The sequence below is a fragment of the Rhinolophus hipposideros genome, assembly GCF_964194185.1.
Source record: "Rhinolophus hipposideros genome assembly, chromosome: 4".
NCBI lineage: Eukaryota > Metazoa > Chordata > Mammalia > Chiroptera > Rhinolophidae > Rhinolophus > Rhinolophus hipposideros.
In genome coordinates this window covers 82,040,981-82,062,870 of record NC_138050.1, presented here as the reverse complement: position 1 = coordinate 82,062,870, position 21,890 = coordinate 82,040,981, and the positions used below count along the sequence as shown (strand labels likewise).

Below are 21,890 nucleotides of genomic sequence, written 5' to 3'. Positions count from 1 at the left end.
TGGTTCTTTCTGGGGTGGCTTTAGGTAAGAATCTTTTCTGAGTCTCTTCCAGCTTCTGGTGGCTGCTGGTTTTCCTAGGCTTGTGGCCGCATCACTCCAATCTCTGTTCCATCCTCACATTATCTTCTCTTTTATGGTCAAATCCCATCCTGCCATATTCCTAAAAACACACTTATGATTTCACTGAGGGGCCACCCCGATAATCCAGCACAATCTCCCCATCTCAAGATCATTAATGTAATCACATCAAAAGTCCCTTTGCAAATAACAAGGTAACATTCAGTTTCCAGGGATTTGGACATGGGTATCTTTAGGGGCCTCATTCAGCCTCCCATCCTTTCTTTTCAGATGGGTGGCCTTTCCAAGACTACCTACTTGCAAGGGTCACACACACATTTAAAGCCTTACCCTGTAATCAGTACTCTGATCTATTCAAGCCTCCTTTTCAGTATTTTTTAATTTAGAATTTATTTTCTCTCTTGGGGGTGATATCAGCCCAGATACATCTTCTCTTTTTAGTATAATTTTTTCCAAAAATCCCATCTCTCCACAAAGTCTTGAGAGGGAATTTATTATAAATATCTTCTCTGGAAATTGGTGTTTGCCATTCTGCTTAAAGGTAATTTGAAGTTTGTAGCATTCTTTATCTTCCAGTTATGCATAAAGTAAGGGGGGTTATGGTTTTATTTGTTCTTGATCTGTATAGATTTTTAGAAGATCTTTGGAGTGATCTGGCTGCCATAATTAAGAAACATAAATCCTGTGTGAAACAGGCAAATAAACAGCACTCTAGTTTGGGGAAGATCTGTGGGGAAGATCACACACAAAAAGGCTTTAAGTTAATAATTTATCATAATGGCTAAAATATTACATAGTTATTCACAGAAATAACTTATTAAACTACAGATTTATTGAATTCCAGAACTGGCATAGGCCACAAGGACCAGAGTTGTCCAACATCTAGGAAATGTCTCTTCCTGGCATAACAGAAGAATTGCAACAGATATCTCCTCTGCAAGAATCTATTCTTCAACATCCCAGAACCAATCAAAGTAAAATACCAAAATGAAATTAATGTCATTATGTTGAACATAGTATGCAAGGTATGCTTTATACAGCCAATGTAAATTGTCAATTCCTTTCCCTCCTAGTCTTTGCCTATAAAATAGCAATCATAATATTTAAATAAGAACTGTCTAAGAAGTGTTATGATGAATTAAACAGAATGTATAAGCTACTTTGTAAATCAAGCCTTAAGTACCATCATTCATCTTTGATGTATGGGGTGAAGAAGCAGAAACTTCAGTGACAGACTGTGGTCATATAAATTAAAGTATTAATATTTAACAAAAAATGGGAGATGAGGAATCAGGATGTGTGCATCTATTAGTATTTTAGGCTGTAGGTGCAAGGACTGGCTTTGAGATCTTCTGATTGTGCAATTGTTTTTACCATTAACAGGTAAAATACACATTTTCAAAGCAATCAAATGTTGTCAGCAATCACTCTGGGGGTAGGAACATGTACACTGGTATTCCATGAGACGCCATTGCACCCAACTAAATCAAACAATGGTTCTGTCTTTAAATGAAACTCTGTAACTAACTACTATCCAAATTTGAGCATCACCAAAAACATACAATTCAAAGTCCACAAGGGTTGCGTACAGAGTGTCTGTTTGGCCCTACGTTAGGAAAATACTCCATTTTCTTAGTGCCCACTTTATATGTTAGAAAAATGATTATTTCATAAGTGCTATTAAAATAGTCAGTACGTAGCGTTCTTATTTGAAGATAGACACTGATTATATTAATAAACCTTGACACTTTTTCTGGTGCTATTCCCTCTGCTTAGAATGATTCCTCTCATGCCTATACTAACCCTTTCAAGGTCTATTACAGTTGTCACTACTTTAGAGCTTTTCCAGATCATCTAAACCTTATGTAATCACTCCATGCTCAGAAATCTTATATTATTTTTAAATACCCATTTTTATTTATTTTTTGTACTTGTCCATACTGCTCGTCACATACATATATGATAGCAACACAGAGGTACATTTAAGAGCCTAGCTTTCGGTTTATACCAGACACTAAGTTAAACTGTCATTTACTTTCAGTTAACACAATGATTGCCATATTTTTCTTGACACTGAGTTTCTTTAAGAAAGAACAGAATAATACTAAACCCCTAGGTTTGCCAGAATTAAATGAAATAACGTATGTAAAATGCTAACTCTAGCAAGCAAGGAATAAATGCATGTTAGCTAAAATTATTCGTCCTGCTGCAATTTCATTCTGCTTCTGCGTGTAAACTCTTCAGATCAGAGATTATGTATCATGCAGTTGGTGTCCCTGCAGCCCGTAGGACAATGCCTTGCACATAAATACTCTAAAATAATTGAAAACTTGTTTATTTTTAAAATTTAAAAATATATATATTTTTTATTTTTCAGCTACAGTTGACATACAATATTATACTGGTTTCAGGTGTACAACATAGTAACTAGACCTTTATATAACTTACAAAATGATCACCCGATAAGTCTAATACCCATCTGACACCATACATAGCTACCCTACAATATTATTGACTGTAGTCCCTATGCTGTACTTCACATCCCCGTGACTATAACAGAAAACATTTTTAAATGAAATTGAATGAAAAATATTAATTGACCAACATGTGCTGAGCTTTTCCACTGTGAAGGCATAGTGTTAAATGAATATATCATTTTTCATAACTGACCTTAAGTCTTTACGTGTCTAAGCTCGTTCCAAAGCTTAGTCTAGTTAAAAGGCAGTTAATCTTTAAGTGCTTAGTCTAGCAAAAAAATATATATGCATACATTTTTTGCTCATAGACATGAGTGAAAAGAACCAAACGAGCAGTACAAAAATGAATATTAAATTGGTAAACACAACTGTAAGTGGCTTCAACTTAAAACTTATTTTCCTTCCTTCATTTTTGCCACATACACTTCACTGTGCAACTTTTCTTACTTCTTCTTACGCCCACTCAAAACTTTGTTTCCAGGGCAATATGTTTACATCTTGAAATTCCATCTCCATTCAGTCTACAAATATTTCTACTGCTCTCTGTCTTAAAGTGCTCCCAGAAAAATTCAATTCTCCACTCTGTGATGTAGATGAACTATAGAAATGCCTATGAACTGAAGGCACGTTTCTCACCTCATCCTTCAGTGCTGCGCAAGAGTTCTTACACAGGATGATTTTAGGTACATTTTAATAACTGATTATTAAAGAAATAAACTCAAAAAGAATCGTGCAGACTCTGTGATGTTAACTACGTATGATTCAAACTCATTTGGATTCAAACTCTTTACTCGATACAAAGACAACACTTAGAGAGCTACTTAACAATCAAAACCAGAAAAAAGGAAGACCGCCAATAACAGAATTATCCAACAAGGGCTTACTTCCTACTGCCTGATCCTGGGTTTGGCTAGACACTGGGTTTCTCCTGCCAGAACCTCAGAATTGTTAAGGGAACCCTAATTGCTACTGAGGTTTTCCACTGATGGGCTCTAAACCCTACTTCTATTAGTCTCTCTAATGCTGCTTGATTTACTCTTAATTCCTCTGTTTTGAGTTTTGTTGCCAAAGTCCCGAAGATCTGAAACATGCCATTACCTCTGAATAGATGGTTGATTTGACTATTCTGAAAACCAATCAGATTCTGGAGAACACCTGCCAAATGCCATGAGCTGAATGGGTGCCCTGTGATCAAATTGTTGGCAGTAACTTATGTCTTCCCCGAGCTTCTAAGAGCCAACAGAAGTCCTTGTAACTAACCCAGGAGTACAGCCCAGGCTGAAGGAGGCCCCAAGATGCCAAAGGATCACTCTTAGAAAAACCACAAAATTGACAGAGGACTCATAGATAAATTGCGTTTTGCTGTTCCTTCAAGAATTAGAATGCAGAAAGCTCACAACTATGGAGCAACCCAAAAATAATCATGAAAATTTCTAGAATGGTTACCCACAAATAGGATCAATACCCCAGAAAATGTTCTGACTCCATGACAGAGTTTTAATTGCTGTAGCAAGACCTGACACTGACAATACTGTGCACGATTTTTCTAGACAGAACAGAGGCAATCTGGATTTTTGTCTTGACCCTGTTTACCGTGAAATAGGGAAGAAAGCTGTCTCCCTCCAAATCCTAAATCTAGAACAGAGTAGCTAGAAAACTAAATGAACCTTTAAAAACAAAAAAATGCCCAAATTCCCTCAGCAAATTAAAACTGGCTACATTACTTTGCAGTTTGCCCTAATGGGTCAAATGATCAAGTTTATTTTATTGCTGCATTTTACTCAACTTCAATTTCTAACTACATCATTAATACAATACACCATACTGTCGTGAATTAATCCTTAACATTTTGATGCATTTGAATGCATCCAAAATTTGGGGTATTGTAATCAATACACCATGAAAAGCAAAATAATTCCCCAAAGATTTGCAATGTTGAAAAGCAAATGTTTTCATTCTTCACATGACGTGTGCTCTGGTTCACCAAGATTGCCCTCCAACAAGCTTCATCCTAAATCCTTATGTGAGAAACATTCAAGCTGACTGCTATCAATCCCTTAGCTCTTACAAATCTTCCTCCCTTCAGTTTCCTCAATATATGGCAAGAAAGTAAGTTCAGCTACCAGCAGCAGTTACCAGAGATTCCACTGTCAGCATACACCCCATCTCCTTTCAGGGGTTCCACTGTTTCCTCTTCAAATTCAGAAAAAAATGTAAAGTAGTTTGAAAAGCCTCTTCTAAACAATTTTGCACTGTCAGTAATGTGAATAGTATCTGGTGTTTATGCAAAGATTATTTTATACATATCTTATTTATGTATACATAAACAATACTTCTGCATAAATTAGATGAATATACATATATACAAATATATACACATGTATTTTGTTTGTTGTTTGTATAAATTTCTATATATTAATATATAGAAATATAACATACATTTACATATGTATAACTACATATAAGTATATGTGTAAATGTAGGGTGTGTGAGTTTGTGTGCACACGTGTGCACATTTGTTTTTAAAAATACTTTATAATCTAAGTGCAGGTGAGCTGCCTTACGGTCAAGGCAAAGCAATGTGCTATTCAAGGAAATTCCAGTCTAGTATTCAATAAATAAATTAGATGTTTAGTCAAGTGTCTGAAGTAAAAAATAATTAAACGTGATTATAATATACAAACTTCTAAAATGTCTTTTTCCCCATTTTCAAAATCTGAACAACTTTGCAGATCTATCCCTCCTTGCCCACCAAACTTTTTAAACTCTCTATCCAAACTTGTCAGAGCATTTTTTGACTCTTATACTCAATCTCCCCTACCCCCATCCCTGCACACTCTTTCCAAATCAATTGTTCTCTCACTCAGCAACAGTTCTCTGCCCTTTCCAGAGTAAAGCAAAGCAGGCTCGTTTTCCTGCTTTTTCACTTCTACTCTCGCCACCACCCTCAAAAGTCATGTTTCTCATGTTATTCAGATTCTGTATGAGAAAGGCCTACAACAAAAAAGAAGGCGACCAAAAGGAGCAGCCATGAATACTTAGACATTAATATGTTTTCCAATCTCATATGTGTATCAGAAACTATGTTATTATCAGAAGATAACGTTTTTTCATTATTTGTATATAATGGGAAGAATACTCCTAAGTTTTGCTGTTAGATGGACAATTATACACTGTGAGAGTTCCTTCAACTGAAAATGGTGTCAGAATCAAATGTAATCATATGTGTTAAAAGACTACAACAAATATCTGTTAATAAACACAGGTTTCACCTGCCCTGTCAACGCTATAGTTATCTCCTAACATAAACCCAAGTTTTTTTAGCTCAATAGTTTTAAAGTAATTCATGTATTTTAAAAGTACTTCCCCTGGAGACTAAATAACACACATACTGAAAACTAAAGCTGTAAGCTTTCTGGATACCATGTCTTTCAAAGCTATTTCAGTTGCTTTCTATACCCTACTCTTAAGACGATGGAAGTATCCTCTTGATTTATGAAGAATCAAAAGTAATATTAAACCTTTATTATCACCCCTAGAAGTTATAAAGAAAAAGAGGAGGTTCAGAATCTATGGACTTCCTATTATGTGTTTGCAGGACTAATAATTAGCATTATGTTTTCAACTGCATAAAATCCTCTGTTTTCTTTTTCGATAGAAAAGTCATTTGCTTTGAGAAGTGCAAAGAATCTGAGGAATTTCTACTACTTTGAAGTTGTTTTTTGGTACCTAGTATCCATTTAAGTGAAGGAATTTACTGCCTACGTTCAACTGAATTGTTTTCCATTTATACTGATAACCTTTTAAGGAGCAAAACTGTCATATTCTGTATTATCCCGAAAATTAATTGGTTCTTGACAATCTTAGCCGTAAATATTTAACATATGAATTGGGAGTCAAAGTTGTGTTTGCCCTTTTTTCTCTTTCACCCATTAATTGTGTATGTTGGAAATACTACAGATCTTCTCCTGGTGTCATAAATAGATCATTTGTGTATTTCAAGCACACTATAGGACTGAAGATGAGGTTAACATTTCTGTATCCATAGGAAAGACCAGCAAAATCCAGCAGCTAGCCCTACTGTAAAAAGAAGTTTTGACATATTTGATTAATGAAGGGTTTGGCAGGTTTTTCCTCAGTGATTCTAATTTTCCTTAAAAATCCAGGCAACAGCAGTACTCATCTCACCTCTATATGATTTCAGCCAGGTTTCATACCAGTAATAGAAATGATAAATGATTGTTGCTGTTTTGATAACAAGGTAAATAGTTCACCAGTTATCCCATAGTTCCAAAGGGTATTTGCAAATTAGGATTCTTCTACTGGGGCTAAACAAAAAGTCACTTGTAAGGCATATATATATGAATGTGTATATATATTCATATATATAAAGCAAAATAGAACATTCATATATATAAAGCAAAATAGAGAAGCTATTATTATTAATATTATATCTATTTTAGAAAACAAGTGAAAACTATCATTTTCTCAGTAGTTCAGACAGAAGCATAATTTTTTTAAACCACAATTATATAAATATTTAAATATTATTCTCCTTTATTTTAGCTAGATCTCTCCCTCTCTTTCTCTCTCTCTCTCTCTCTCTCTCTCTCTCTCTCTCTCTCACACACACACACATACACACACACGAGACAATGTCTTTTCCATTAAAAAAATAAAATGTCACCTAAAAAAATTAGACACTGGAGTATTTGTCTTGATTCTTACGTTAACAATCAACTTTTACATGTACTCGTCTTTGATTGCTAAAGACTGACAAAGGCAGAGAAGCTCTACTGCCAAAGAGAAATTAGAACTGGATTTTGGAATATGAAAGGGAAAATGAGAGAGAATAGTGTGATATGGGTTTCGTAAGATTTTATAAAATTCATCCATTTATTTGTTTTGTTTAGGATAGGGAGACACAATTCATCTTTTCTTACAGCCAGCAGAAAGGCAGACTCTTCATCCCATCCATGTCAGAGGTGACAGAATTAAGATTCTATGTAGCAATACCTTGACACCGCGTCATAGGAACATAAACATAGAATCTCAGATTTCTAGTCAGGCTGAATACATTTTTTTTTTTAAAAAGTAAACATTTGTTGAGAACTTACTTTATGTGTTGTTATAGATACTGTGCAAGGCTTCAGCTCACCCCAAAAGACTCTGGTTCAAATGTTTTAAAAAGTGTGTGTGTGTGTGTGTGTGTGTGTGTGTGTGTGTGTGTGTGGAGAGAGAGAGAGAGAGAGAGAGAGAGAGAGACACCTCTTTAGATGAGTAATTAGAAAAAATGATCCTAGAACAATCACGTGCTAGGCTCTGATGGGCCAGAAGAGCTCCAAGTGAATATTAACCCCAAGTCCCCTCTCCGCAGGGTGGCCTTATGTGGCGCTCACTGGCCACTGCAGCTCTGCTGTGAGGCTTTCCACAGTGAACTAGGATCCAATATTGCAGTTCCACTCAGATAGCAAGTCTCATTCTGTGCAAAAGCTGTGGAATCTTTGGAGACGTCATTTAAATGCCAATTTACATGCTGCCTCTTCTAAGTTATGGCACTTACAACATCAATATTTTAAACAGTTCAAGTGTTTTTTATCTTCCAAATGAGTCATTTACTCTCTTAGTAGGGAAGAGGTAAAATAAAATGTCAATGACTAAAATGAGCACTACTTGTTCAAAGACAGAGTTAAGTACATTTCTCACGATTCAGTGGTAATTGGCTTAGAACCTGAAAATACAATTCTACACCTGACAATGGGAACTCACTGGGCTCCACAGGAATTCAAAGACTCCTGGAGCAAAGCAGGCCCAGTACTATCAGTGCCACACTCACTATACTTATGCAATTTCCACACAACTCTGAGTTTTTAAAGGAATTATTCGTGCCATTCAGAACTTCCATGCATCTACTAATCAATTGTGGGTACTGAAAATTCCTTAGTTGTCTCCAGACTGCAGCGTCCCTTGGCTCTTCTAACAGACCTGGCGCATCAGCCAAGGCTTTCCCAGAGCGTCAAACAGCCACGTGCAGCCTTTCATCACTCCATCACAGAAAAGAGATACTGTGATTTAGATGGTGGCACCTTAGAAGTCACAGTCGCAAAAAGCCTAATGCACCAGGGCCTGTATTACTCACTCTGGACCAGCGGCTCTCCGAACTGCTGTCAGCATGAGAATGACTTGGAGAATTTGCTGAACACCCAACTTATTTTCTCCTATTCCCAGAGATTCTGATTTGCCAGGACTGGGGTATGAACCCAAGAGATTTTGCAGCCATGGTCAGTAGATGACACTTTGAAAAATGCTGCTTTCCATGCCCCAGGTTTCCTAGTCCTGAGATGGACATATCGTCTCACCAGTTCAACGGGGCTCACCATCTGACCATTGGGGTAATGCTAGAACACCTGCATTCCCTGGCCACCCCTTAGACGCAACTATCAAACCATGTCGCACTTACGTCAAACCTTAATTTCTCAGTTTTCCTGTATGAGAAATGATGATTACAGTACCTGTTCTAGTCCACCTACTCACTGAATTGATACAAACATAAGATTATAATGCACAAGAAAGCTCTGAAGCAAAGGATATTCACAGATACACAGTGGCACTCGGGTATAGCATGGCCAACACTTTAAATAATAAAGAACATCAGTACATAACAAAGTGTAATATCCTAAAACTCGATTTACACACATAGTTTCGTATTTTTGGGGTTCTCCCATGTATATCTGTTCAATGTTCCACCCCCTCAGGGTTTTTTGTTTTTGTTTTTAAATGAATAACTGAATAAATAACTGGGAACTATAAAGGTGTTATAGAAGAATAACTTATTTTATAAAACTAAGCAGACTAAAGCGTTCTACCTCATGAAAGACAGAGAATAAATGGTTCAGTTTTAAGCACGTGTGGTTTCTCTGCTTGAATTACCCAAGTAATTGCAGCTGTGCAGAATCAGGCTAAATTCGCTGCATTTCTATTGTACTGTACGATTTCAGGAAAATGGGAAGTCTCTAGAATCACACACCACTTTAAGACTAAGTGAGAATATGACAGAATAGCCCTCAAATAACTCTGTGGGTCCATAAAAATAATGGGCCCAAAGTAACCCACCAGATTATTCCCATAGTGTTACACAAAAATACAATGAGATCATATTAGATAAATGAAACGGCACAAAGGATTTGAAAGGGCGTGAAGCCTGAAACTCAAATGTCTAACCATTTAACTATAGCACAGCTTTTATGTTAACAAATATCAGTAATTCCAAATGTATCTAAATGAAATCTGGAACAGCTGAACAGGTCTGAAAATTCAGTGCCGCAGTAAGAAGTGGGGAATGGCACAAATGAGAAGGTGAGGAAAGGAAACAGAGACACCCGTATGTCAGCTAAGAGTGAGGAGAGTCCCGGAACACTATGGATCATGACCCCCCTTCCCCGAAAATCAGTACTAGGCCAACATTCTTTATATTACAAGTAACACAGTTCTGTTGTCCAAACAAAAGATTGAATTATAATCTCTTTTACTCTGAAAAAAATCTGCTCACTGATGGCAGTCTACAGAAGAATAAGGCCTATTCCCAGCAATATTTTTCCACACTATATCCACCTACCCAAGAAAGTCCTTTTCTTCATATCTTCTCTATATTTGCGCTCTACAAGACTTACATCAAGACTCAGTTCCATCTCTTTCTATATCATCAGGCCAGCATTTCCTGGTAACAACATGAACATATACCACTTAAACCTAAGGTGACTTTTGGGAATCTTTTCTGTGCACAGCTCTACTGAAAATCCTAAACTGTATACATACTGGCACTTGAAATAAGTAGGCAGTTAAACCCTTTAGCTAAAGGCTAAGTGCTGGAAGCTCTGGGTTATAGCCTCACAACTGCCACTTATTATCTCTAGGATTTAGACAAGCGATAGTATTCTTGTTTCCAATTTCTCAAGTGAAAAATGGTTATCACATATTCTGTTCCATTTCCTCACTGAATTTATGCAAGCATCAAACGGGAACACACAATAAAGTCCTCTGAATTACACAAGGGATACATACAGACGCAAAGTCGTCCTGTTGCCATCATTTTTCTTCAGACTACAAACTCTGAAGAAGCCAAAAGAACATTTCCAACAAGAAAATGCAAGGCTAGATTAACCAAATCAGATTCAGTCTAATGAATAGACAACATTATTTCAATCAATATTTTTCAGGAAAAATGATAATAATGAAAACAATTCTTCAATATCTGTAACAATCAATGATTTCCTATGATGGCTTCACCTAGGATATTTCCGGCATTTGTTAAATGGCAGTTTAGTATCACAGTTTAGTACCACTGTGTTGTTCATAGAAAATACTTCACCTCAAATACTTTACCTCTTTACCTTTTTGAAAATAAAACAATATGCTGATGATCCATTTTAAAATTGCCTGAATACTCATCTTTCTAAGAAATTCGTAACACAACTTGAAATGACCCAGGACACTTGTTCTATTACTTTGTTATAGCGACTTAGCCAAGGGAGTTTGGAGGTTTCAAACCCACAGTTGCATTAATTGCTTTCAAGTTAAAAATAAAAAGTATATAACTCAGGTTTAAAAAAAAAAAAAACCCAGAGGAAAGTACATTCTTTATCTTACTTTTAAAGAATAAGATTGCCATATTTAGCACGTACAGGCTTTAGGATTGTATAATCTCAATCGTCATCCTCATGGCTTTATTGAAAAATATATAATTAGTTATGACAAGAACATAGCAATGAAACTGAAGTTTGAGAGTTGGAAACAGAATTGATCATGGGAACTAGGAGTCATCCGAACATCACTGTTCATTTACAATTGCTGAGAAGCACATATTTCTTTACTAAGAAAATCTTCTGACAATATTTCCTAAAGATAAGACAAAGGACTGACCAGTGGATCAGAGACAGATTCATTTTTTGACAGGCCACAAACACGACTCCACAGCTAGATGTTACACTGAGAATGTGCTTTGGTCACAAAGTATACATTTTTCTCTGTGATGACTCTGACATAGTCAAGCAGTAAAAAACAGCAACTGTTTACACCTTTAGGTTGTTACATATTTATGTAATTCTGTGTTCTCAAAATACTGTGACAGAGAAACAGTTTTCTAGAAGGTGAATCTAGAATGTGGTTGTCAGCTATGATCAATTTGTTGATTTCTGAAATTGACATACAGTAAAATAAAATTTGCCCATGTGACAACCAGGAAATATTTTTGCAATTTTACCTATTGTTAAATAATTAAAAACATTACTTTAACCAAACATACCTCATGTAGTAGGATATTTTTTTTTAAATCCTATGCAATTAAGATAAAAGAGAGATTCCAAGAGTTCACATTCATTGCAGGCTAATGTGGGCAATGAGCCCTGGACCTCTGGAAGTTAATCTGCATTTATTGGAGTTCTGAACTAAAACTTTTCATAAGGTCTTGGTTACATCCCTCTTAAACATTAAAACTGTTGTGGGAATCATTTGATACCAGATGATTTCCAATGCGATCACTAGTTATCATAACTATCAAAACTGAGCGACAATCACTGTTGCAATAATGAGAAGATTTTGATTCAAAATGGACTCCAGTTCTGTTCTTGTTACTGGTCGTGCGATCTTGGACACACAATATCTCTGCATTTTATTTACTGATGGGGATAATATTACACTCCTCAAGGGTATACTAAGGTACAAAAGCATTTAGGGCTGTTATATCTTCTTAATGAATGGACCGTCCCCCATACCACTAGAAAATATTCCATTTTATCTCTGGTTATATTCCTTTTTCTGAAATCAATTTGTCTAATATTAATATAGGTACCATAATTTTGTTTTTGTTGTTCTTTAGTGTATACATGATTCATCTATTTCTATCCGTTTACTTTTTGTTTGTCTGCTTAAAAGAATGTTTATTACAGATTTATCGTGTTTCTGGAAGAAAATATTCTAAACTATTTAAAAGCTTTTTGAGGTAATATGATCCTTTTATTTTCTTCTTTATAGATGTTTCTTCTTTAAATTTTTTATAAAAATCGCTCCTCGGCCTTTTGGCTAAGATCAAGTGTAAATTTTTTATAATAATAATGTAATCAAACATAAAAATTCCAGTTTCTGATCTGGATAAGAACAGGCCTTATTCTTAGGCAATCAACAGGATTTGGATGACTAAACACAAATAATCTCACCTTTCATACAAAACTTCTTGCTCCAGAGTCAGAAGAAGGGTGTTGGCAAAGCGTCCATTGTAAATCAAAGTGTCCATTGTAAGTAAAAATAGGGTTGTCTACTGACACATGGTTGCTGCTATAACAAGCAGGTTTTTAAGAAGTTACTTCCCATGTGAACCATCTGAAGCAATTTCCGCTAATGGCCTTCTTTAGCCACTCAGTTTAGTAACCCATACTAGCTTTCTTGTATAGTTACAAATCATCAGTGACCTGTTTTGTTTTTGTTTTTTTTTTTTTAAAAAAAAGCTATGGTAATGAACACATAATATAAAATTTCCCCTCAACCATTTTATATGTGCAGTTCAGTAGTGTTAACTATATCCTAATTGTTGTGTGTGTAACAGATCTCCAGAACTATTTTATCTTGCAAAAGTCAAACTCTTACCTGCATCAAAGAAAGAACTCCACATTTCCCCCTCCATCCAACCCTCAACAATCACCATATTTTCTGTTTCATGATTTTGACTCCTCTTGATTCTATCTTTTTACTTTTAACCTATCTGTATCTTTATCTTTAAAGGGAGTTTCTTACAGATAGCATATAGTTGGGTGTTTTTATTTCCAATCTGTCTTCTACATGGAGTGCTTAAACTACTTGCATTTCACATAATTATCAACATATTGTGTTTGAATGTATCATCTTGCTATGTTTTCAATTTCTCCTATCTGTTCTTCGTTCATTTTTCCTCTCTTCCTGCCTTCCTTTAGATAAAACTGAGCATTTAAAAAAAAATGTTTCCGGTTCCTCTCCACGACTGATTAACTATACCTGGTTGTCTGTGTGTGTGTGTGTGTGTGTGTGTGTGTGTGTGTGTGGTTGCTCTAGAATTTACATTATATACCTTTAACTTAACAAAGTCTACCTTCAAATAATACCATACCACTTCCTATCTACAACAGTATATATCATCCATTCACCGAGCTGTTACTGTTGTTACTCATTTCATTCAATATACGTTATAATCTCCATAATGTAGGTTATTATTTTTTCCTTTAATAAAATTGATTCTAAAAATCTTTTATATTTGCCTAGATATTTACCATTTTGAGTGCTCCTCACTTCCTGTGTAGATGCAAATTTTTATCTAGTGACCTTTTTCTTCTACCTAAGAAAGTTCTTCTGTCCTGAAGGTGTCTTGATACCAAGTCTGATTTTTGTTCCTCTGTATGTCAGGTATATCCCTCCCTTCTCCTCCCACTGTTTTTAAGGCTACTTTTCATTGTTGTCATCAATTGATTATTATAAGCTTTGGTGTGGTTGCTTCTGCTTGGGGCTCAATGAATGAACATCTTGGAGCTGTGGATTTATAGTTTTGTCACATTTGGATAATGTCTAGCCATTACTTCTTCAAATACTTTTTCTGACACCTCCTGAGAGTCAAATTGTACATGTAATTAGGCAACTGGAAATCATTCCACAGGTAGCTGAGGCTCTGTTTATTTTCTCAGTCTTTTTTCCTCTGTATCTGATCAAGTTGATTAATTTTCATCAAATGCCAGAAACTGTGACTTTTACATTACTGAGGGCAAGATCTTGTCTTCCCTTGGAGTGTTGGATTTGGTTCTGGCACAATTAAGTAACTTGCTGATCAGTTTGATCTTTTCAAGCCTTGCTCCCCAGGTCTGTCCTGGCTAGGGTCAGAGCAGACTATTGAGACTAATTCAGCCCATTACTAAGCTCTGGTCCTTCTGAGACCTCTATCAAATGCCCCACATATAAATAGGTCTTTCCATTACAGTTTGTGTGAACTTTATGGGCGCTCTAAAGATTGTTCAGCCTATTGGATTCCTTGTTCTTTCCTTGCCTTCGTCCAAATACAGGCAGATCATTTCTCAGGAAACCCTTAAGGAGACCACTCTAACGTTCTCCAGAGCCCTTTCTTTGTACAACTCATTCCTCTTTGTTACCGTTCCCTTAAAAATCAGTTGCCTTAACCTCTCCAAATTCCAATCCCTGCCTGCTTAACTCAGTGTAACTGCGAGGCCCAGCTTGGCTTCTTTCTCCCTGCTTTGCCTCCAGGCAGCAGGCTGAGGCCATCACAGAACTCACCGCCTCTCTCGCCCTGCTCCCAAGGATAGTCATTAACTGTTTTGTCCAATATGTAAAAACACTCCATATAATTTGTCTGGTTTTCTAGTTGTTTATGATGGGAGGTCAATTCTCATAGCAATTAATCGCTTGTGGCCAAAAGCAAAAGTCCTCTAAGGGTTAAATAAGATATATTTCTGAGGTATTTTATAAACTGTGAATCATGCAAATATTAGCACAAGAAAACACATCTTGATAGAGAGAAATACATGCCTGCTTCGTGGTCCATTTTTTTTTTTTTATTCTGCTGCAAAGACTAGTAAATGAAGACCATGATCATACCTAAGCTGAAATATTCTAGAATGGTTAATTTCCCCCAAATCAAAATTCCCAAATTATTAAGGGTATGAAATTTTTTAAAGAAGTGTACCTTTTCACAAGGCACTGACCCTTTGAAAATGCAAATACGGAACTCTTGGAAAGAACAGCATTTTACATTCTACTCAGTTAATGAGACTGCAGTTAAAATTGGTCATCTCTTGGTACAGTGAACCATTACAGCACAGAGGTCGGGTGTCTGAATTGTGGGTGGAGGAGAATGAAGTTGAAGAAGAAAGTGCATTACTAATGGGAAAGAAGGAGGGCAGAATTATCGACTTCATAGCTTTGCCCAGGGCAGGCCCCTAGGGAGAGGATTCGTCTGCCTGCTATATTTCCCTTGGGTACTATCTGTAATTACTATCACAGCTCATTGATTTTCAATTCTTTCTATTAATACATTTATTGGCCATTCTGACATTATTAAAATCAGTCTAACTCTGTTTCTTCAGTGGAGGACATCTCTTCCCTAAAATATAAGGTTTACAAGTGCAGATATATTTTTTTCTGCTTTTAAAAAAATGGTCTTCTCATATTAGCAACGACACAGATTCTGCATATGTTTTTCTTTGAAGCCAGCTAGTGACTTCACTACAGATCAAAAGATCTCAAACAGTGGGTCATCAGAGAATATTAAATGATAAGCAAATTTGTATGTCTGAGATAATTCTACCAATTTACTGGCTACGTTGGCTCCTGTTCCACAGTAGGGAGGTAATAATGAGGTTCTGTTAAAGGGTAATTCAAGCGGCATTTTTACAATGCCTTTCTTCTCTTCTGATAAAGTCGTTAAAGTAACAACGTTTTTACACAGAGGTATATTAAATCTTTGTTAAATTAAACGTAGTGGTTCACTTAGGAACAGAAAAAGTTAGGTTTGTAGTTGGGTTCCCTTCCCTCCCACCCCACCCCGCCCAAAGCTGCTAATTTTGAAATTAGCTGCCTGTCTTAAATAAGCATTCTATAGCACGGGTCTACATTCAGCTACAAAACTTACACCTGTCTATTTCTTTATTAAGCCTAGGAACGGGCCGTTTCCAAAACAGCACCTGTCTCAAAATCAAATTCTACAACTGGCCCTGCCAATAAACAGCATCTGAATCAATCACTATTTACTGAGCCCTGCCTATCTAGAAACTCCTTGTGTGGTGGTGATGAAGAATAACGAGAAGCATAGAGCACAGCTCTGCTCTTAAGGAAGTGACAACCGAATGGCTTACTGATTGATGCGTATCAGTTCTTCGTGATACAGAAATGTCCTCAACGACTTATGACTTATGCCTTGTCCCGAATGTCCTGTAGAATGGTTTGCAAAAGTTCCTACATGCTCCCTTCGGGGGAAAACACCATTATCCTCTTTTGCCCGACCTCTAAAGTTAGGGAGCTCAGAGGTATCTCTAGTCTGACCAGGACTGGTATTTTCTGCTAGGAGGCCATGGAGAACACACTTGAACCTATACCTGTCTGCTACCCATACCTATACCCTTCGCAACTACATGGCTGTGGGAAAGAAACGTTGGGCTCTCCAATGAACACAGAGGGGTCTTTGACCATGCAATTAATTACTGACTGTATGGATCACTTTAAATTGGCAAAACACCACATCCACTCCATCTTTTTCTCTCTCTCTCTGCCAACTTATTACCACAAGTCTCTATTCACCAGCCCAAAGATCAGAAGAGCACCTGACTCTACAAGAGAACAGAGAGATGAAGTAACCAAGGGTTTCACCACTATTGTGGTTGGTGGATGGACTCAGGTCAGCACCTTCCCTATGGCAGATGCCTTAGAAAACAAACAGTAAGGGTGATTAAGTAAGCAGTGCTTCTTTCATGTCTCCCTCAGACACCTCTGTGCCTATGTATTTTTTTATACTTTTATTTAGAGAGCTCTTCTCTTCTTTTTTAAAATATGTTACTTTAAAGAATTTCAAACATATACAAAATTAGGCAGAAGAGTTAAACAAGTTGTCTGGTACCCATCGCCCAGCTTCGATAATGATGGAATCATGACAAATCTTATTTCTATACCCATTCATTCTTTCCTCCATTTTATTTTGCAAAAAATCCAAGACATTTAATCATTTCATTTATAAATACATCAAGAAGTATCCTCAAAGTGTATAAACTCAGAACTCTAAAAATTTGTGGCCAAATAACCAGCATTATACTAAAATATGTCATTTTTTATGTTAATTTAGTAATTGATCTCTAGCTTCATTATATTTCCACAAGATAAAATCTAATCAGAATTTGAAACATTTCCTCAGATGTGCTTAAATAAGAATTCAAATAATGGGCAGGCCCGGTGGCTCAGGCGGTTAGAGCTCCGTGCTCCTAACTCCGAAGGCTGCCGGTTCAATTCCCACATGGGTCAGTGGGCTCTCAACCACAAAGTTGGCAGTGCAATTCCTCGAGTCCCGCAAGGGATGGTGGGCTCTGTCCCCTGCAACTAAGATTGAGCACGGCACTTTGAGCTGAGCTGCCACTAAGCTCCCAGATGGCTCAGTTGGTTGGAGCGTGGGCTCTCAATGACAAGGTTGCCAGTTCGATTCCTCGAATCCTGCAAGAGATGGTGGGCAGTGCCCCCTGCAACTAAAGATTGAACATGGCACCTTGAGCTGAGCTGCCGCTGAGCTCCCAGATGGCTCAGTTGGTTGGAGCACGTCCTCTTAATCACAAGGTTGCTGGTTCAACTCCCACAAGGGATGGTGGGCTGCGCCCCCTGCAACTAGCAACGGCAAGTGGACCTGGAGCTGAGCTGCGCCCTCCACAACTAAGACTGAAAGGACAACAACTTGAAGCTCAACTAAGATTGAAAGGACAACAACTTGACTTGGAAAAAAAAAAAAGTCCTGGAAGTACACACTGTTCCCCAATAAAGTCCTGTTCTCTTTCGCCAACAACAACAAAAAAAACTTAATAAAAAAATTCAAATAATAAATAAGGTTCCATTTTGAGATTTACCGTAAGTCTACTTTTAGAATGATAAATTAACATCGATGCTAAAATCTCTACCAAATACCCTATGAAAATTGCAGCAATAGAAACTGAAGCAATTTCATCCCTGTTTTTCTTCATAAGAACATTTATTCAGCACCCACCATATGCAGAAAGATCTTGTGAGGCATTAGAATGTCAGACTGAACTTGGGAAGACCTCATCTCCAACATCCCCACTGTACAGGTGAGGACCTAAAGGCCTAGAGATACGAAGTAACCTCCCAAGGCCGCCGGGAAGCTGCAGGGCCAGGAATAAAATCCCATTTTCCGTCTTTGAGGCAGTATCCTTTCTTAGCATACTGACTCATCTCTGGGTGTAATAGTTCCAGTGCTCTTCTACCTGCTTTAGTCCTTTGCTTAATAACATGTTAGAACACCCAAAGGCTGACAGCATTTGGGAAGCTCTTGTAACTGCAGGACACAAGCACCAAAGGTCACAGACAAAGCTATCGCCATCCTCCTTACTGTGTCCCTGAAGTATATCACAAGAGCATATGCCCTTCCCACGGACTGCTGAGCAGCATGTGCTGTACTCCTGATAAGCCTGAAGAAAACTGAAGTCACATTTCAGGTGACTGCAGTAACAATCTATTTAGATATCACAAAATTATGGGTGCACGAATCAGAGAATGCCACATGCGAGGAAGGCACACAGAGTTGATGTCCATATGCCACCATATCTATCCAGGTCACATGGGTACGAGATGAAGACCAGACCTCTGCCTCCAATGAGAACGGTTATTCCCAGCGCTTCCAATTTTTATGTTCACAACAACCCTATGAGACAGACAGAGCAGGTTTATAACTAGCTATTGACTGGGCCCATATTTTTCACCAAGCCAATTATAATTCCTGGACGAGTTGAATGAACCAAGTACTTATTGAGCACTTACCATGTGCCAGGAACTACTAGAAAAAATCTAAGAAATAGTTCTTGCCCTTTAAGCATTTATAATCTGATTGAAGAAACATGATCATATACATAGAGTGGCTAACCCAGGCCTATTTCACAGTCTTTCTTTAAGCTCTGAAAAATACTCATCAGATCCTGCATTCCCTGAAGGGGTGGGGGTGGGGTGGGGGGCACATAGAGGCCTGCTGACAGCCCAAAACCTAAGGGACTACTTATAGTAAGGAGAGAACAAACACAGGCCTTCACGGTGTGCTGAAGCATGAGGGCCGTGTCAAGTAGCATACGGGTATCTTTCCAATGCTCTGTTAGCCAGAAAGAGAGACCAACTCTTTTTCCCCTAAAGACCAGAGGTTAAGGTCTGTGTCTTATCAACAGTGTCAAAACTAGGGTTTACAGAGTGATAACAGAGTCCAGCAAACTGCCGGCCTGCTCATTCACTATTGTGACGCATACATGCATTTCTCTAACTTTTCGTTCATTTAACTAACGTGTCTCATCTTTTTCAAAAGCCAATGATCTTCCATGTGATTTTTAATTTCACCGCTATGTTTACATTTTCTTATGACAAATCAAACTTCCAACAGCTGTAATAGTAAATGAGGAAAGAGTCCTGTAAAGTTGAATTGAAAATATCTTCAGAATTCTAGCACTCTTTATCTAAAAGTAGTTCTGAGATTCTGAAATTATATAGTATATCACCCACCCCATTATCTCCAATGAAAAAACTCAGTAAAGTGATTGAGTGAGCTTCACTAAAATTACAGATTTTATCTCCAATTTTAAAGAAGAGTTGATTTAAAAAATTACAAATAAATACAAACTATCGTATTGTGTAAGTAGCTGCCATAATACATTTCATTAAACACTGCTGGTTCCTTCTCTTGAAGTTTTACAGTAAAACAGAATGAGATATATCTGTCACATATTTAAGAAGTACACAGAAAACTAAGAAAAAGAATAAAATCAAGTTCCTACTTCCCTCTAACATATACAATCTAAATTAGGGTTAAAATACCAACATCAGCTCCATTCACAAGGAGAGAGATTGATTTTAATGATCAGGCATTAAGTAAAAACAGGCATTAAGTATGAACCCGCAATTTTTCCTACCCCTATTTGAGGACAGAAAAACACTGTCTATAAATAATGTGACATGAGGTTCTTATACACCCTGTAAAACCCCTGGGAATATTGGCATTTGTTTTTTGTACACCTAAATGTTTCATTCAAACCTTATCTTAAAACTGAAAAATGATGGCAAAGGGGAAAAAAGTATTTAGATATCATTAAAAATTCCCAGGCCTGGTGACAACAATACATTTTCCTGACTTTGACTACTGGCCCAGACAGTATTTTCTAACTTGTCTGTGCTTTCTTACCTTCCTTCAACATGCATGACTTGAGTATACTGATATTCAAGTCGAAGAACACATGTATTGTGAAATTAAAAGGCATTGTGAAATATACCATGCTTTTTCACTTCTCCATCAGCAGTGGAAAACAAAGGTTATCCTCTCTGAATTAGATATTATGGTCTGTATCATTTGTTAAAAGTAAACATGGGTTGTGCAGAAATGTATTCCATTAAACTGATACTAGTGAGTTTAGGTTTAAACAAATAAACAAACGAAAAACAGCAGAACTCCAAAGCAATAAAAGAAGTCCTTGGTTATGTTAAACAAACAAACAAAAAAGGTAAGAACTACAGAGTTTGGAGGATATCGAGTTTAATTTGATGAGTCAGGCTAGAAAATCAAGGTGAAAATGTAACTTTCTCTTAAGGTTTCTCTACACTGCACAAATAATGTTAATAACTGCTACATAGTCTTTTCTCCATGATGCTCTATTGCTTAAGTCTTGGGTGGAATCTATGCGAGTCCGTCAGTACATCATGTAGACAACTGTAGAGTTGTGTTACGGGTTGACACAGCCCACAAAGTTCATTTCAGAGCTACGACAATCAACACTGAACATAAAGGTAAAATGATATCCTCTGCAAGGTCTGTTTCAGACACAGGCTTGTACTGAAGAGGAGAAATATATACTGAGATGCCACACACACCCTGTGACATATTGCTCAGGCATGAGGAAGTTATTGGAGAAACCCTCTACGAGCTACCATCCAGATCCATACGTTCGGATGTTCTCATTAGAAAGCTTTTCTGGTATAACAGTCTCCTACCCTTTTGATTGAGATCCCAGATGAATGCATGCACACTGATTTTTATAACAGTAAGTAAATTTTACTTAAATTTTCTTTTGATTGTTCAATGACAAAATAGCACTATTTAGTTTTGATTTTTTTAAAAATTAAAAAAAAAAAACATACACTAATAAGATTAAGGTTAGGTATGTATGTGCTTTTTTCATTCATCTGTACTGCCACCATGGTGGTGGTTTAATAAGATAGGTAGGCAGTGTGCACTCAGCTACGCAAGCAATGCTTGTTTTCTTAACTACAAAACATGGTCAGCTAATGCTGCAAGCAATCTCACTACCCTTATGATGATTTCAACTAGTGAAGCTGTAAATGTTAACAATTATAAAATCTCCATCATCTTTTTCAAAAAAATTCTAGCTGTGCTCATAAGCCCTTTTATTTTCTACCATAAATTATTTGGTCAATTTGCCTATACACTGTTAAATAAGCTTTCTTTCGCTTGTATGTGTGCTTTTCAGACTCATTGACCTCAATTTCATCAACTCTCCCCTTTCCTTATGGAGTGTAAAAGGAGAAATACAAATGTCAGCAGAGAAATCC

The 21,890-nt window shown here is 37.0% G+C and overlaps 1 protein-coding gene across 6 annotated transcripts in view; it reads right to left on the bottom strand.

Annotated features, from left to right (window-relative positions):
- The window catches only part of KLF12 (KLF transcription factor 12), a 566,208-nt gene that overhangs the window by 210,077 nt on the left and 334,241 nt on the right, over positions 1 to 21,890 (bottom strand). The window lies entirely within an intron of this gene.